General features: G+C 50.7%; 1 long non-coding RNA gene across 1 annotated transcript; it reads right to left on the bottom strand.

The window, feature by feature from the left end:
* Window positions 1-9136: 9136 nt before the first annotated feature.
* LOC109286260 (uncharacterized) lies at window positions 9137-14184 on the bottom strand. The gene is made up of 2 exons (XR_002094246.2): window positions 14062-14184; window positions 9137-13582 (listed from the first exon to the last, which is right to left on the bottom strand). It is a non-coding gene; the product is annotated as an uncharacterized LOC109286260 (long non-coding RNA).
* Window positions 14185-14229: the final 45 nt, after the last annotated feature.

Genomic DNA, 14229 nt, shown 5'->3' with positions numbered 1-14229 from the left:
TGCAAGGTTCTCCACCTTGGGGAAAAAAAACCCGCAGCATCCTTATAGGCTCAGCAGTGCTATGTTGGTTAGCACTATGGAAGAAAGAGACTTGGGGGTCGTCATTGACCACAAGATGAACATGAGCCTGCAATGCGATGCTGTGGCTAGTAAAGCGACCAAAACGCTGGCTTGCATCCATAGATGCTTCTCAAGCAAATCCCGGGACGTCATTCTCCCCCTGTACTCGGCCTTAGTGAGGCCGCAGCTGGAGTACTGCGTCCAGTTTTGGGCTCCACAATTCAAAAAGGATGTGGAGAAGCTTGAGAGAGTCCAGAGAAGAGCCACGCGCATGATCAGAGGTCAGGGAAGCAGACCCTACGATGACAGGCTGAGAGCCCTGGGGCTCTTTAGCCTGGAAAAGCGCAGGCTCAGGGGTGATCTGATGGCCACCTACAAGTTTATCAGGGGTGACCACCAGTATCTAGGGGAACGTTTGTTCACCAGAGCGCCCCAAGGGATGACGAGGACGAATGGTCACAAACTGCTACAAGATCATTTCAGGCTGGACATAAGGAAGAATTTCTTTACTGTCCGAGCCCCCAAGGTCTGGAACAGCCTGCCGCCGGAGGTTGTTCAAGCGCCTTCATTGAACACCTTCAAGATGAAACTGGATGCTTATCTTGCTGGGATCCTATGACCCCAGCTGACGTCCTGCCCTTTGGGCGGGGGGGCTGGACTCGATGATCTTCCAAGGTCCCTTCCAGCCCTAATGTCTATGAAATCTATGAAATTACCTTTGGGAAACTTCCATATCACTGCAAATGCCCTTTTCTTACTAATCTGGTCAAAAGGCCTTAGGGTTTGATCTCTTGGAATTCAGGATATTTGCTCTCTTTGTAAAAGACTTCTAAAAGATGAAATTTAAATCAAGACTTTAAGTGAAGTTAGGACCTTTTGCACGTAGTCCCCAAAACAATGAACTAGATAAGGAGATAAATCTTATCTTCTTCCTGAAACTGGCTAATGGGCAACCTTTACAAACATTCAAACTATTTCATTCAATATGACAGCCCTGGTGGGTGCTGCCACCCTGGGGGGAAGGTTTGCCCCCCCTTCCCCATAGGGGCCCAGTGGCCTGGCAGCAGCTTGCCCAACCCCAGAATGGGCGGGAGGCTGCACCATGAGCCGGAGCAGAGCCATGGCTGCTTTTTTGCTTTGAAAGCTCCTGCAGCCTCCCCAAGTTTCCCGTGCCCTGGGCCAGAACCCTGGCAGTTGATACCACCCCCAGCAGCCTCGGAAGGCCAGCCACGCTGCTCCTGGGGCTGGCCAGGAGCTTCCCGGGGCCCTTGGGCTCCACGCGGCCACAGGAGCATCTGGAGCAGAAAAGCGGCCATGGATCCGCTCCTGGCGCAGCCTCCTCACCTGTCCTGGGGCCGGGGAGCAAGCTGCTGCTGGGCCCCTGTGAGGCGGGGGGGGGGGCGGGGCTGGGCCTTTCCCCTGGGAGGGCAGCACTCAGTGGACCCTCCTGTGGGGGGAGCAGCCAGGCTATTGCCGCTTCAAGCCTCAGGCGCAGGATACAAGTTCCGTGCCACCTCCCTGCATCCCAGGCCATGTCCCCGGCAGCTCATGTTGCCCCCAGTGGCCCCAAGCGGCCCCTGTGCTGCCCCCAGGGCTGGACGGGGAGGTTGGAAGCCAGTGAGAGCCAGGCGGTGCCCCGGGGCCAGCACCGGCGGGGCCCAGAGCAGGGTGGCAGGAGCCCAGGGTGCAGCTGGCTGGGCTCTATAGAGCCAGGCTGGGCTGCCCCAGCAGGGAGAGAGGGGAGCCACCCTGCTCTGGGCCCCACCGGCACTGGCTCCCACATGCCCCCTCACACCCAGCCCCCTGCCCCAGCCCCATGGCAAGGCAGGGACCAGTGCCCCCCCACCCCTGACCACCTCTTCAGAGGCTCCAAATCAACTCAGAAAATGTTTGTAGATTCAAAGGCAGCCTTTCAGTGGATCAGAAACTGAGAAGAGGGAGGTGGAGCAGTGGGGGAAAGATTTCTAGCTGGCCAATGACTGTGATCTTTCCCCGAGTCCCCTTCCAATCACAGTGCTCTGGGGGAGGGATGTAGAAACAGCATATAAGCCTCTGTCTGCAGGCTTTCTGTGCCTTTTGTGAGCTGTTTCTGCCTGAGCAATGGCACCTGAAAGGTACTGGACTGGCTTGGCTTCCTACCTAGTCAGTCTCCTACTACTTTTTGTCCTTAGAAAGGATTGGATATAGCTTACTAACTAGAATCCCTCTACTTATTCCTATGCAATCCATTTCTTTCAATTTATATTTGTTTTTGGTTGTTTTTCCAATACTTTTTAAAAAGAAAGCTGTTTTGCCTGGCAGTGTGATCCATCACTGTGCAGGGAAGAATATACATTACACACACTCACACACATACATCATAGAAGTAGTAGTCAGATATTATTACAACACAGAAGTCAGCCATTCATAGAAGAAGAAGAAGAAGAGGATATATAGTTATTAATATTATTAGTTATACTTACATACAGACTACAGACAACACAGAAGAAAAAGTCAGATAGAGATTCAGATTAACACAACAGAAGTCAGAGAATCATAGAAGAGATCAGATCATATATAGTTGTTATTATTATTAGTTATAGTTACAATCAGACTACAGACAACATGGAAATCAGATAGAGATTCCAATTAACACAACACAGAAGTCAGACACTCAGTCATAGAAGAAGAAGAAGAAGAGATACTGGTACACACAACAGTAAACACAAAACAGAAGTCAGACAGTCATACATCAGAGAAGAAGACAACATATTAGTTACACACACAGACACATTTTACAGCACAGGAATGATTAATATAAAGCATGCTGGAAAGGCAGGTGCCAAGTCTTCTGGCAGGGGAGGGGGAGGGGCTAGAGGGGGTAGGGGGAGAGCTAGGGTTGCAAGTTTCCCCCCCTGCCCCCAAACATAGACACATCCTCTTTCCTGGCAGCCATGAGTCTCCTGCAGCCAGCGGAAGCAAGGAGGGGGAGCAGTACCTATCCCTGCACCTGCACCACATCCCCTAACTCCACAAATAGGCACCAGCAGCAGAATAACAGTCTCCTTCAGCCCAGTTTCATCTCCCAGCATAAGCCTCCCACTGCTGGAGAAGGAGCTGGATCTGGAACCAGTGGACCTGTGTGCCTTAGCTAAAGAAATTCCAAGTGGAGTTTGTGCTCCACACCCCTCAAAGTTCCCCTAGACCCAGGTCTCCTTCTCAGGAAGGAGGTTGGGGAGGCAAGTGACTCAGCTGAGTCAGCTCCTCCTCCTGTTGTGCCTCTGCCTGCTGACCAGGGGGATAAGACAGGATCCCCACCCCCAACCCAGAAGTGGGGGAGTAGTGTAGTGTGGGATCATTTTGAGGTGGCAGATGGTCCCAAGTATGCTATCTGACAGCACTGCTGAAGGCAGTTTAACTGAGGCAAGGAGGTGAAACACTTCCCCACCACGGCGATGCTGCCGCATCTCAGGAGGCAGCACCCCCTTGCCCTTCTTCCTCCTCAGCCTGGCATCAGAGGGAGCATGCCCAAAGGCAAATCCCCCCCCACCTGCTCCAAAGCCCCCATTCCCCCAAAGCAGAGGCAGGTCACCCTAGAGCGGTGGAGGAAAGCTGCAGACAAAGAGGGGCACATTGCAAAGGCAAGCGAGATCACCCAGAGCATTGGGGAGATGCTTGCTCTGGATGACCAGCCTTTCTCCTTAGTTGAGTGGCCATGGTTCAAACAGCTCATGGCTTGTGACCCCATCCTACCAAGTACCCGCATGCACCACCTTTAGCAGGATGGTGGTGCCCTCCCTATATGAGGTATGCAGGGAGTACTTGAGGGAGGAGCTGTACAAGGCAGGGCCACAAGTACCCTTTCACTTCACCTCCGACATCTGGAGCAGACAGGGTGATCACACTTACTTCACCCTTGCAGGACACTGGTGCGATCAGTTAGGCCATCAGCGGGCTCTCCTTCAAGCTAAGGTGATAAGTTCCACACAGCAAGGGAGATCATGGTGGCCATGAACTGCATGGTACACAGGTGGCTTATTGGGCAGAGCGAGCTCACCCGCGGGTTCATGTTCACCGACAACAGGGCCAATATGATCAAGGTCGTCCGTGATGCCAGCTTTATTGGCATCCGCTGTGTGACACACAAACTGCACCTCAGAGTCAGGGATGCCTTGGAGGGGGACAGAGCTGCCGGTGATGGTGCCATTACTACCACCCAGCTGATTTCAAAGTGCAGGAAGGTAGCGGGCTACTTCTACTGTAGCATCAAGGGTGGCAAGATACTGCAGGAAAAACAGGCAGAGCTGAGTATCCCACAGCACAAAATCATGCAGGATGTAGAGACTTGGTGGAACTCCACATACCTGATGCTGGAAAAACTGGTGGAGCAACAGAAGGCCATCCATGAGATGACTTTGCTTGGGGAGATTGGGATCAGTGGTCCCCTTAACAGAGCTGAGTGGAATACCATCTCTCAGATCCTGGTGGTCCTCAAGTCCTTCTTTGAGGCCACTGCGACCCTCAGCACTGGTGTTACCCTCCTTAGCCAAGTGATCCTCATAGTGAGGGAACTTGAGAACCAAATGGAAAAGTTCCAGGGGATCAAAGTTCCTGGCTGGGGCAAGCCGCTGTCACCAGATGTGCAGGCACTGGTGAGGCGGCTGAAAGAGGGCATCAGGAAATGGCTGGATCCCTTGCGGTCCAGTACGGTCCATGGCTGGCTGCCATGTGCAACCCAAGGGTGAAGGGGAGCATGTGCACTGGCAGCACCAAAATCCTTAATCACTGGATGCAGGTGCTGGTCAATAGAGTCAGGGAGGCAGAAGGCCAGAGAAGCGGGGATGTGGAAGAGGGGGATCCACTTTCCTGTGCCAGCACTCCCAGCACCAGCCAGTCTTCTACACACCAGCCGCTGCCAATGTAGGCCAAGGGCATGGCTTCAATGTTGGGGTCCAAACACACCAGATCCCAGCCTCAGGCAGGTAGCACCGAGGCTTTGGTGGCTACCTATCTTGCCGAGGACATGGATCCGCTGGACTGTGACCCCTTGGCCTACTGGGCAAGCTGCAGCCAGATGTGGCAGGATTTGGCCACGGTTGCCCGGGAACACCTGTTCTGTCATAGATTCATAGAGTGTAGAGTCGGAAGGGACCACAATGGATCATCGTGTCCGACCCCCTGCCCCTGGCAGGAAAGAGGACCGAGGTCAGATGACCCCAGCCAGCTAACTATCTAGCCTCTTCTTGAAGACCTCCAAGCTAAGTGATAGCACCACCTCTCTTGGAAGCCCATTCCAGATCTTGGCCACCCTTACTGTGAAAAATTTCTTCCTAATATCTAACCTAAATCCACTCTCAACTAGTTTACACCCGTTATTCCTAGTCACTCCCTGAGGCGCCTTAGTAAACAGGGCTTCCCCTATTCTCCGTTGACCACCCCTAATAAATTTATAGGTGGCCACAAGATCTCCCCTCAGCCATCTCTTGTGAAGGCTGAAGAGGTTCAGCTCTCTCAACCTCCCCCTGTAGGGTCTATCACGAAGGCCACTAATCATGCAAGTGGCCCTCCTCTGGACCCTCTCCAGATTCCCCGAGTCCCTCTTGAAGTGCGGTGCCCAAAACTGGCCACAGTACTCCAACTGCAACCTGACCAGCGCCGCATAGAGGGGGAGCATCACCTTTGATCTATTAGTCATGCACCTGCTAATGCACGACAAGGTGCAATTGGCCTTGTTGATGGCCTTGTTACACTGCCAGCTCATGTTCATCTTGGAGTCAATTATGACTCCAAGATCCCTCTCTGTCTCCAAGCTGCTGAGAAGGATACTCCCCAACCTATAGGTGTGCTGAGGGTTCCTCCTTTCCAGGTGGAGTACCTTACATTTATCTTTATTAAATTGCATCCTATTTCTCTCTGCCCATTGATCCAACCTGTCTAGGTCAGCCTGAATCTGCTCCCTGCCCTCCACTGTACTAACTTTGCCCCATAACTTGGTATCATCAGCGAACTTGGAGAGGGTGCTCTCCTCGCCCTCGTCCAAATCACTGATGAAGATATTGAATAATATCGGTCTGAGGACCAAACCCTGTAGGACCCCACTGCCCACCTCCCTCCAGGCCGAGAAGGAACCATCCACCACCACTCTCTGGGTGCAGTCCCTAAGCCAGTTGGCCACCCACCTGACCACGTAGGCATCCACTCCACAGTCCGCTAGCTTCCCAATGAGGATAGGGTGTGAAACTGTGTCAAAGGCCTTCCTACAGTCCAGGAAGATGACATCAGCCTCAGCTCCCTCATCCAGGCAGTGTGTGACCTGGTCATAGAAGACTACAACGTTTGTCAGGCAGGATCTACCTGTGACAAACCCATGCTTGTGTCCCCTCAGCATCATTTCCCCTGCTGGGCCTGCACAAATGTGTTCTTTATTTTCTCTAGCATTTTCCCAGGAATAGAGGTAAGACTGACTGGTCTAAAGTTACCTGGCTCATCCCTTCTCCCTTTCTTGAATATGGGCACCACATTGGCCCTTCTCCAGTCCTCAGGGACCTGACCGGAGCACCACAAGTGCTCGAACCGCTGTGCCAGTGGCTCAGCTATGACACTGGCCAATTCTTTCAGCAGCCATGGATGGAGGTTATCCGGGCCTGCTGACTTTTACCCATCCAGCTCCTCCAGGAGCTCTTTAACTATTTCAGAACTAACCATAGGCGGACTGGTGCCATGTGGACATCCGTCAATGATCAAGGTGGGGGAATTGGCTTGGTCGGTACATAGAAATACTGAAGCGAAGAACTCATTGAAGAGCTCTGCTTTTTTCCCCACGTCAACCACCAACTGTCCTGACTTGTCCTGCAGGGGCCCTATGTTGCTCTGAGCTTTCCTTTTGCCTGCTATGTACCTGAAGGACTTTTTATTGTCCTTGATTGTTGAAGCCACCCTGAGCTAAAGCCCCACCTTGGCCTGTCTAACTGATTCCCTGCAATAGTGTGCCAGGGAGATATATTCCTCATTGGTGGCTGCTCCCTGCTTCCATTGCCTATACATCTCTTTCTTTGCCCCCAGACTCTCCTGGAGTTCCCTGTTCAGCCAAGGGGGCTTTTTTGCCCCCTTACCTCCCTTCCTACGTAATGGGATAGACTCCTTTTGAGCCCCAAGGATCACTCCCTTGAGATACCTCCAACCCTCCTGGACCCCCATATGCTCTATGTTCTTGAGTTGCATCCCCTCACTAACTAGCCTTCTAAGCTTGCTAGTTGGCCCTTCTGAAGTCCAACACCTTAGCCCCACTAGTTACTTCACCCACCCTTCGTTGGATAGTGAACTCAACCAAGTGATGGTCACTATCTCCCAGGCTACCATGAACTCGCATGTTCCCCACGAGATCATCCCCTGTTGCTAAGACCAGGTCAAACAAGGCTCTACCCCTGGTGGGCCTAGACACCACCTGGGTTAGGTGGTGGTCCTGCACACAGTGTAAGAACCTCCATGAGCGGCTTGTTTTGGCTGTCTGCTCCTCCCAGCAGATATCTGGCTAGTTTAGATCTCCCATGACCAACGCCTCCCTCGCCTGTGTGGCGTCTGCTAGCTGCCTGGAGAATACATAGTCTAGCTCTTGATCCTGATGAGGAGGCCTGTAGTAGACCCCCACAACCAAGTCATTTTCCCCTGGCCCCCCTGGATCCTGACCCACAATGCCTCGGTGTTCCACTCCTCCACCCCTGCCTTAATGGTGGAAGACATATACTGCTCCTTAATATAAAGTGCTACCCCCCCACCTTTTTTCCCCATTCTGTCATGCCTATACAACCTATACCCCTGTCCACCAACCAGTGTTCTTAGTGAGAGGGTGTTCATCATTACTGGGGATGTAGTGACACCCCACCACACCTGCTTGGATCCTGGTTTGGTGGAGCAGCTGGTCATCCTGAAGGTGAACCTCCTACTGCTGGGGTTCCCCAAGCTCTACCTGCAGATGGAGTGAGTGCCACCCTCTCCACTCCACCTGCACCGATTTCCCCTTTATTTTTTTCAACCAGTTAATGCCCCACTCTCAGAGCTGGAGGGGACACTCACTGCATCACCAGCCAGCAGGGGAAGAACATGTCACTGCTGAGCTCACATGCCAGGATGAACTTGGAGGTATGGACTAGGGCAATGGAGATGGAGGAGACCCCAGGTCCAGGTCACAACCACTAAAACTGCACTCTGCCAGGATCGGGGAGGCCTGGTGGGACTGCTGGTAGTGCAGCAGCCCCAGGAAATGCCAGGACCAAGGATCCCCCTGGTGAAAGATGGATAGGAAGCACCCTAACCTCCAGCTACCACATGCACACACAGAGTCTGTCACATCTGACAGGCCTGAGGCTTGCTGGTTGCTGTGGAGTTCTGAGGTTCCAGGTGATCTCAGCTTAGCTGCCTGGGATGCCAGCTTTCCAGTTGAAAAACCTTTTGTCAGGCTGAGGAAGCACCTGCATTTGGCGTGTGTGTGTGTGCAGTGCTACCATCCCTGCAAGTTTCATCCGAAACAGGCAAAAAATGACAAAGTTATAGGTATTTCAGTGATTCCCCATTATAGCCTATGGCCGAATCTTCAAATCAGCGCTGAATCTTTCGAAGCCAATTCGGCCAAATTGATACAGGACAGTGATCTAAATCTTCTAATTGAATCATTGCCCTCTGAATTGGCTGAATCCGAATTGAATACTTCCCTATTCACACAGGCCTACTCTCCAAATGTACGCTAAGTTCTGCTATATTTTTAGACCAGATCAAGCTGGACTTTAACTCCTCATTGCTCTTCATGTTTTTCTCAAAGTTTTGCTGGTCCTCTGTGACACTTCTCTTTCCAATGTTAAGATTAAAATTCAAACAATTTCTATTCCTACAAATACCTGTGTTAATCAGCTACCCTGGCTGTTTGATAGGTTACTGTAAACATCTGATTCCAATACGTAGTAGTGCCTCTCAATAAAGATATAAAAGATTTAACAATAAAATTTGCAAGCCATACAATAATATATAAATATATCAGGAGGTGTTGGGAATTCCATATCAAAGTCCTATGAAGTCACAATGGTTGTGAAATGAGAAGGATTGCTTTTCATATCAGAATCCAATAAAGCATAATTTATTAGTAACAAAAGATAAACACAAACCAGTTTGAGCAAAGTATTTTCCTCAGCAGCTCACCAGGAAGAGAAGCTCCAATTACCCAGTATTTTATTGTACACAGAACAATATATTTTTCCTCTTCTTGGAAATGACTGAATAATTTTGGCTGATTTTTACATTTTTTTAATCAGCCAGAGGTAGCCTTGAAAATTTTAGCTCAATCCATTAAAAGCTTGACAAAGTTATAAGCCACTGAAATCAGACATATCATGAAAAATGATAGGCAGCCTTGGTGAGCCTTTCCAGGTACAGCTAGAGCTACTTTGAAATTGATGACCTTTTCTAAAGTACCTAAAGCCTGGTAGAAGGTAAGACCTGGTGCACACTTACTTCCTTCTGCTGGCAGAAGATCTAGCAGCAGACAGCAACCACTCTTGCAAAAGCTGCCAAAGTAGTACATGTCCATGGGGTTTCACCACCTCTGCAAAGCTCCACTATAACAGCTGTAGTACAGGAGCACTGAAGGCCCCCTGACTGGTGCCTCCCAAGTCTGGGGGGGCACCAGACCGCTGATGGGGGGGGGGGGGGCAGTTCCCAGCGGCTGACTGGGGAGCCAGCAGCGAAACCAGAAGTGTACTTCTGCCAGCACTTTCGGTTTCACGGCTGGTGCTTCCAAGGGGTGCACAAACAATCTCAGGAGGTGCACATGGACCCACATACACCCCCTACGCTTCGCCAGTGGCCTCCTGGAAAAGCATCAGGTGCAGAAGGAATCAGGACAACCAGCAGAACGTATGAAGGTGTCCACACGTCTTCTGCTGGCTGCCAGATGGTAGCAGAATCCTTACTTTGGTGTGGTGTGACTGCTTTCAGAAAGGAGGGTTCTGCCACAAAACACTGGTTCTGCAAAGGAACCAACTCCAGTGAATTCACTGGAGCTGAATGAAGCCCTTAAATCTGGACTGCAGCCAGTATATAGATGGAACTGGATTACTTCTGTGTAAATAAATCCCTGCTGTCAGTGGCGATGCATAGGGGGTACACGGGGATGCATGTGCACTTCCTGAGAGCACTGGTGCACCCCAACAGCAGTGTTCCCAGGAAGCGGGGCAGGCAAGAGTGCTGGTGCCCCCAAGGGCGCCAGCCAGGAGATGTGCCAGGAGAAGCAATCCCCCACCGCGGCCGATTCCGCTGACCCGGAAGTGCCAGCGGTGCACCGCTGCCAGTTGTGGATCAGCAGGATCAGCCGCAGGGGACCCTTTCCCCCGGTTGGCAGGATCAGCCACAGGGCGACCCCCCCCCGGTTGCTAACTGTCTGCTGGGGGGGGGTGGGGGGAGGAGCAAGTGCCCCTCCTGACTCAGGAGGTACCAGTCGCCTATGCCTGCTGTGTTATCTCTAAAGATAAATGGGTTTCAAATAACATTTGATTTTTGGAGCATTTGTGTTGCAATCTGCTTCAAAAACTTCTAAAACAATCTACCTCTTTTCACTCCCACATTACCACACTTCTCAAAGATTCATAGATTCATGGATGTTAGGGTTGGAAGGGACCTCAATAGATCATCGAGTCCGACCCCCTGCATAGGCAGAAAAGAGAGTTGGGTTCAGATGACCCCAGCCAGCTGCCTATCTAACCACCTCTTGAAGACCCACAGGTTAGGGGAGAGCACCACCTCCCACATTAGTTCTTCCTAATGTCCAGTCTAAATCTGCTCTCTGCTAGCTTATGGCCATTATTTCTTGTGACCCGCCCCAGGGGCGCCTTGGTGAGTAGAGCCTCACCAACTCCCTTCTGCACCCCCATGATGAATTTATAGGCAGCCACAAGGTCGCCTCTCAACCTTCTCTTGCGGAGGCTGAAGAGGTCCAGGTGCCCTAGTCTCTCCTCGTAGGGCTTGGTCTACAAGCCCTTAACCATACGAGTGGCCCTTCTCTGGACCCTCTGCAGGTTATCCACACCCCTCTTGAAGTGTGGCGCCCAAAACCGCACGCAGTATTCCAACTGCGGTCTGACCGGTGCCCAATAGAGGGGAAGTATCACCTCCTTCGTTCTGTTTGTCATGCATCTGCTGATGCATGATAAAGTGCAGTTAGCTTTCCTGATGACTTTGTCACACTGACGACTCATGTTCACCTTGGAGTCCACTAGGACTCCAAGATCCCTTTCCGCTTCCATGCTACCGAGCAGGTCATTTCCTAGGCAGTAGGTATGCTGGACAGTTTTCTTCCCTAGGTGCAGCACTTTGCATTTCTCCTTGTTAAATTGCATTCTATTGTTTTCTGCCCATTTATCCAACCTGTCCAGGTCTGCCTGTAGTTGTTCCCTGCCCTCAGGTGTGTCCACTTCTCCCCACAGTTTTGTATCATCCGCAAACTTGGACAGAGTACACTTCACTCCCTCATCCAAGTCACTGATGAAGACATTGAAGAGTATGGATCCAAGGTCCGAGCCCTGTGGGACCCCACTGCCCACGTCCTTCCAGGTCGATACCGACCCATCCATCACCACTCTCTCAAAGTATTTTAACAACAGATGCCTCTCTTCAAGAGGTTCAGGTGTAAATGTCCTGCAATTCTTCTACCTGCCATTATTAATTGATGACTTCATGTCACACCTCACTATTTAAAGTGTTCAGATTCCTGAATGTGGGGATCTACATTTTCAAATTATCCCATCTGAAAAGGATTCTCATTTTTAATAAGCAGCTCCATCATCTCCCCCTATTTAGGTTTAGGAGCACTGCCAATTTAACAGTCTCCCTTCCACTGCAGGCATCCTAAAAATACAGCACCGAGAAAAGGGGATAATTTAGCAAGCCAGTTGTGACACACCAGCCTGAGCAAGGAAAGGTGTATTTGCACTCAGCCTTCTTGAGGCAGAGCTTGACCCTGGCGGTGGGCAGAGGGGTCCTTATTCACTTTCCTTTATCCACAAGACACAAGCAACTCCTACAGAGTTCAGTGGAAGTCACTCATCCTCTGAAGGCAGGGAATCAGAGCTCAGGAAAAATCCAGAGGCCCCTTCTGGTGGTTTCTAATCATCCCCTCGTCCTGGGAAATTTTGACAGAGCTGAGCGAGAAGCTCGGAGCCCCGAGAGAGGTTCTCACCCTTTTTTAGACCAGCCTCTCGCTTGTGGGTCACGACCCAAAAGTGGGTCACAAAAATATATGAAAAAGTCATGAACAAACTTTAAAAATGGATTCTCATTTAAAGGAGAAAAGCGTGAGAAACTGTAGCTTTTCCCTTGCTTCTTGCAACCCCCCGGTCAACTGGTCCCACACATGTGAGATTTGACCTAGAAACTACTATGCAAAGCCTAAGCAAAAGTGAATGTTATGTGACGAATGCCCATCTGCAATGATAAGGAGGAGACAGTCTTAGATAAAGGAGGCTTGAAAACAAAAGCAGAATCAGAGTACTGGGTCAAAGAGCTCATTAAAATACTAAAAATCACGCCCCTAGGTGGGGAAAAAGTATGCTAATGAAACATACATGTATGTTAATGAGATACATAGCTAAAACACAGGTATAGAGACATGCTCAGTAAAGAACTCCTTGCATCACTCCTTTATAGCCAATTAGCAAACAAGGATGCTTATGAAGGTTCAAACCCCTGTATATAAGGGGCTTAGTATTGAATATCTGGTGTGCTTGTTCTGTGAAATTATTCCGAATGCACCTTTTATTGCTAGCAATAAATCTTTTTTATACTTTCACCCCTGGTAACTTTATTGGCCTTTGCATACCAGGCACGAACCCAGACTTGAGCTGGGGCCTAACAGTTTTTGGCAACCCAGATGGAACTGCTGTAGATAAGCTTTGCCCGGACTAGCTGATTTGCTCTTCCTTATCAAATGTCAGGCGTGCCCTGGGATTTCTTTTCCCGGTGAGACTTTTGCTTCAGGAGGAGCTGGATCGCTGAGGCGGCAGTAGCCTAACGGTGCAACGCCACAGGGTAAAAGTATCAGTAACAGGCACCTGGGTGAGAGGGTAGAAAGGGCATAAGGCCTACCGTCAGTACATCTGCCTGGGATTATTTCTGTAAGTATTCTGTCTGGCCCGAGTCCAAGACCAGTGATTTTTCCCCTGTGAGGACGAGGACTAGCTGGGGCCTAACACACACAGTGGGAGGCCTGGGGAGTGAGGGGCACAGGCTTGCCATCAATGTTTATAAATGGCTCTTGGTACAGAAAAGTTTGAGAACCACTGCTTTACACTATCCTATCTGGAAAGGATGCTCTTTTAAGTGTCTCTACAGAGCACAAGTCCCTCCCAGTTCCGCTTCCACAGCATCTTCACTTCGGCTTGGGTTTCTGAAGACAGAAAAGTTTTTGAGGAGACAGAGCCCTTCTTCCAGGGCCAAGAGCTCTGTTCCATCCTCAACACAAAAGAAATTCCTTGCCCAGGAGGACCTTCCATCAGCAATGCTCCTGTGAAATATAAAACATCGTAACAAGAAAGCAGCATAATTCAACATCCCGCTTGCCATCAGACACCATGGAGGTAAAGAGACTGCTCCAACTTTTATCCCAGCCTCATTTGCATAAAATGAAAAACGAACTTTTCCAGCCAGGAGCTTTACAGCCCCGTCCAGCTCCCCTGTGAAATATGAATTTTCATTTCTGCCTGGGAGAAGTTTTACAATCTTTGAATTCTCCTATGCCTGAGGAAGAGCACCTCTACCCGAAAACGTGCAAATAAAGAAAAAAAATTGCTTCGCAACTGTCTAGTTGCTCCAGTAAACGATACAGCCTTTACCACGCTAACTGCGCGTTTAACGCTAGGCTTCCTATAGGCAATGTCTAGGGCTCTCTGGCGAGCGGCACTGGCGCCCCGACGGAAATGACACCCTGGGGTGTTACACCCCACCCTTGCCCTCACTACCCCTACACCGCCCTCCCGAACACACCTGTTGTGGCCACGTGACGAAGGCGGCCCTGCAGTGAGGGGCTAGTGCGGGAGGACTTTTCCACTGCGCCCTGACGGGGGGTGGAAAGGGGGACTGAACCACGTCCTCCGCGCTGAGGGAGGGAAGGGGTGGAGTCAGAGGCGTGGGCGGTGCCGTTAGTTCTTACGC

The sequence above is a fragment of the Alligator mississippiensis genome, chromosome 1, assembly GCF_030867095.1.
Source record: "Alligator mississippiensis isolate rAllMis1 chromosome 1, rAllMis1, whole genome shotgun sequence".
Lineage (NCBI taxonomy): Eukaryota > Metazoa > Chordata > Crocodylia > Alligatoridae > Alligator > Alligator mississippiensis.
This window is presented reverse-complemented; position numbering and strand designations above follow the sequence as displayed.